At 38.8% G+C, this 4,485-nt stretch overlaps 1 protein-coding gene across 2 annotated transcripts in view; it reads left to right on the forward strand.

The window, feature by feature from the left end:
- Nucleotides 1–4,485, forward strand: part of CTNNA2 (catenin alpha 2) — a 1,036,033-nt gene that overhangs the window by 915,120 nt on the left and 116,428 nt on the right. The gene's annotated exons all lie outside the window — the stretch shown is intronic.

The following is a 4,485-nucleotide window of genomic DNA, read 5'->3' on the forward strand; positions in this document are numbered from 1 at the left end:
CCCCCCACCCCATGTTACGGCTAAAACAACTGTATGTAAAAAAATATATATATGTGGCAATATTCCATGCAATCTGTAGGTGCTAATATTCACTGGCTAATATATGAAATCACAATGAATTTGGCATACTTTTCCTGTACAAAGAAAGCCTGGACAGGCCCCTAACTGAAAAATCTGGGCTTCAGTGCTGCTTTGAAACCTTCAGTTAAACATACATCATCTGTGTGTAACCGAGGACGTTAGAGAGGTGAGATCCGGATTCTTTAGCTCAGTGCATTCACTTTGTGCCAGTCAGGTATCACAAAGTAGGCTGTTTCTGGCTAGAAATGACCAGAAGAGAGTTCACTTAAGAAGGGTAACTCTCCAAAAAGTACAAACCTAACAAAAACAACGACTGTACCAGCTGCCCCATACCTGCCTTGGCTGCCCTAGCTTATGTAAGGGCTGGGACAGCACTAAATGAGGTAGTCATAAGCCACATCTACACGAGATGCTGACTATGCAGTCATTTAGTAGTACCAATACAAATGTAAGCATGAATAAGTACTAAATGACTGCACAGGAACTGGAGTTACTGCAGAGTAGCATCACCGAATGGCTTTTAGATGACACTTACTGCGCAATAACTCATTACTATTGCGCAACTCAATCAGACTTCCTGCCACATGATGCTACCGCGTAGTAGTAACGAGCTACTGTTTAGTCAGTGTCTCGTGTAGACATGGCCATAATCGGTTATTGATAAATTCCCTTAACCTTTCCCAAGGAGAACTCGGGTGTAGAGGTGGAGCAAGTCTAGAAAAAACCTGATAGATTATCAAACCCGTTGCCTTATAGTATAGTATTTCTTCCTTTGCCTTATTGAGCAGAGATAGCACTGTCATACTTTATTTTTGTCAGTTAAACCATTAAAGCAGCTCCACAAAAATGAGGTAAAGTTATTCCTCACCCATAGTTGACCAGGAGAAGGACTACGATCCTTTTCCATCATTTTCCTGAAGAGGTACATCTGCACTCTACTGCAGATGTATTAGGAGGTAAAAGTACAATCTAGCCATATGTAGTGATTCTGCAGCAAAATGCTAGGTTTATATGGTTGAGTTCCTCTGAAAGATATAGTGAAGTTTTGGCCATTGCCAGTGAGACCTAGAGCTGTTGTTGAGGCCTGAAGCAACTAAACCAAGGGGCAAAGATTTGGTTGTATTTTGTCTTGGTCCATTTTGAGTTCCCCCTGTGAATAAAATCAAATGCCAAGAAAGGGATAAGTTTTTACTTTCTTCAGCTTGTATTGACTGCCTACACGTCTCTTGCTTACCCTTTTGTGTATAAAAAGACAATGAGAGTCAACTTAGATGAGAAAGAGGAAGAAAATGCTTATTTTATACGGACCCTCCTCTTGTTTCCAAATGAAAAGAAAATCCTGGTTATATCGTAAATTAGCTCTTTGGCCTTTCTGAATATTTGCAGATGTGATGTCATCAGAGCTGAACTCTGATGAAACAGAGCATTTGAATGTATATTTTCTCTTTCCAGATTTAAACTGGAAATAAATACTATTAAAGAACTAGGATGGCTTCATGACTCACTGGCATCACTGTATGAAGTTATAATTTAAAGTGCACATTTTAAAAAAATGTAAAAAAAACAAAATAAAATAGAGTGGCTTATTCATCGTTAGAAAACATCCCTTAATTTCCTTCCTTCCTTTCCTGCCTTTTTATTTCCGTTCATTCTTTTTTTCATCTGTTTGGTTACATCGTGTTATTACTGGTAAAAAGGGAAATGGCTTGGTTCAGCCTGATTACGCCACACAATTCAACGCCAGCGTTGGAGAGGTTATTTCAAGCCATGACAAGAAAATGAACACAAACTGTCAGAAAGCATGCTGCTTCCGAGCCTGGTAGAGCATGCATTTTGATTTGACACTTGGAGCAGGGAAACACCTTCTGACAGACCTACCTCTACAAATAATAGACAGATCAAGCTGTACCCTACAGATACAGTCCACAAACTGCAGCGCTCCTGAGCTCAGGGGTTTCAGCCATCTGACTGATTGTTTATTTCTTTTCTCTATTTGCATTGCAAAAATGTCCAAGGTGTAATTTAGAGGGACATCTTTTTTTTTTTTTAATTATTATTTTTGCTTGCAATACATTTTTTGGGAACAGGCTTGAGTTACAAAATTTAAATCTAACTTCTAACTTCCCCAGGAGATGCAAATTTATTTAGCTTAGGTTTGTCTTTAACAGTCTGCCCTGTGTTCAGTTTCTGTTGAAAACGACATAGCATCCTGCACTGTCTAGAGACCTCTGCACTGTTGGCAATAAGCTCTGATGTCTTGGCTCACCTAAATAAACAATACTTTATTTTTGTCAGTAAAACCATTAAAGCATTAAAAACAGGTTGGTGATTGGTTAATTCTTGCCAGCAAAATGGCACACCTTTATTACTCCATATCACAATTGCTGGTGCATTTTATCAGTATACTGGCTACCAGAAGGTGGTTGGGACTAATTTGAATCAGTCACTTTACAGATCAGATACATTGCCCATTCATATTTCAGGAAGTATTTTTCCTCAGGCAAAATTTGAACATGCTGTGCAGAACAAAATGGGTAAAAAGAAAGAGAAAAAAATTAGCAAAGCATTTTTTTAAATGTGCGTGGGGTTTTTTGGGGTTTTTTTTTAAAGAGACTTTCCCTTTGAAATGATCCTGGATCACAGCACCAGAGAATTTCATTTCTCATTTAGAAATGCTACAGTCTCAAATATAACATTGTTAACATTTCTGGAACAGTCAAATGATCTAAGCCTGGGGTTTTCAACAATGAACAGGACCATGTCAGTTTATTTTTGTAGCCTGGGTATAGTTAACAAAAGCAGTTGCTTAAATGATCAGTGGGAGTATATTTATTACGGCATTTTACTACAAAAGACACTATTTTGGGCTCAGTAGTGTCCTTCTTAAAAGAAAGGTAAGTTTCAGTTGAAATCAGTTACTTTTTCCAGTGAGATTACCCGAATGTAAAACTCAAGTCATTACTTTTATTGTTGAAATGACTCTTTGAATTGTATTGAGTGGAGAAAAATGCTGCTTGAACTTCTGAAAGTCTGCTTCAGTTTGTCACAGTATCTGTAGGTGATAGCACCCATTGTAAGTACAGATTATATTCAAACAGATAAGCATAATATGTATTTCTTTACTGCAATATATAAAGAGTGAGGGCCAGATCCTCAGCTGGTTTGATTTATTGTGGCTCCATTAAGTTCAGAGAGTGACATTGATTCACAGTAATTGAGAATTTTGCATCTTATCTATAGTTATAATATCATGTTTCTCTCAGTTGCTTAGGTACATGTTCCTTATCATATCAGCTTCACACTGCTGTTCCTGGTGTTGCTACCAGCAATTAAACATAAGATCTAGGGACACAAATTACACAAATCAGCATAAGTGATTGGAAACTGGTTCAAATCAGTAACACAACAGAAGTTCAGTGCATATAAACTGCTTTTGAAATGGCTGAAACTGACTTAAGATAAACCTGGTTGGATGTAGTATCAGACTTAACTGATTTAAGTTAAGTCGATTTATTGAACTTCTGTTCCAGATCCCCTCCGATTCAAGTTAGCTCGCAGTCCCCCAAATCCCAGGATGTTTTGCACCTGTCCTACAAGCCCTCCCCTCTTCCTTGCAGGGTGGGCAGGCTAGGCTTGACCCAAGCTGTCTGCTCCAGCCAAACAGGGAGGCATGCTCCAGCAGTCCCCGGCTTCTGGCCAGGGTCACTGCAGGAATGTGGATGTATTTCCAGAATCAAAAGTAAATGCCTGTTCACTTGCTTTTTGGTTCAATCTGCACAGCTTAGACTAACCTGCAAAGATTGAATCGATTCATCCTTGGGCTTTTTGACTGTCTGTACTTAGCCCAGGGGATTAGCAGCCTAGTCCTACTATTCCTGCCTTTTGCACATTGCTTCCACACTTCCTTTCTGAATTGGTTTGAACCATTTTCTTGATTGTCAGTGCAGTGAAGTTTATACTGGGTACATCTACACATGCTATTAATGTGAATGAATAAACTCCAGTGCAATGCACGGCAGAGTTTATTGCTTCTGGGTGTGCTGTTTGCATGGGCATCCATGTAATGCTTCTGTAGGATAGTATGTGTGCTGGGCACTAGGATGCTATGGCAGCATTTATTAGTTTATTGCAGCCTAATAGTACTGCATGTGTAGATGCTGACATTTTACTGTGGAGCTAATTAGGCAACTCCACAGTAAACATCTCATGTAGACGCTCCCACAGATTAGCTCTTAGTCCTTTATTCTTCTGCTAATTCTACATAGAGAAGACAAGAGGAACTTCTTAACATTCTATCCAAATTCTTTACCAACTTTGCCACAAAAGACTTTGCAGTGAGCAGTGGTGGAGATAGTGGGAAATAATTGTGCAAAAGGTTAAAAAAAAAAAAAAAAAAAAAAATTT

This window comes from Gavialis gangeticus, unplaced genomic scaffold, assembly GCF_001723915.1.
Source record: "Gavialis gangeticus isolate Ggan-Ray unplaced genomic scaffold, GavGan_comp1, whole genome shotgun sequence".
Taxonomy (NCBI): Eukaryota; Metazoa; Chordata; order Crocodylia; family Gavialidae; genus Gavialis; species Gavialis gangeticus.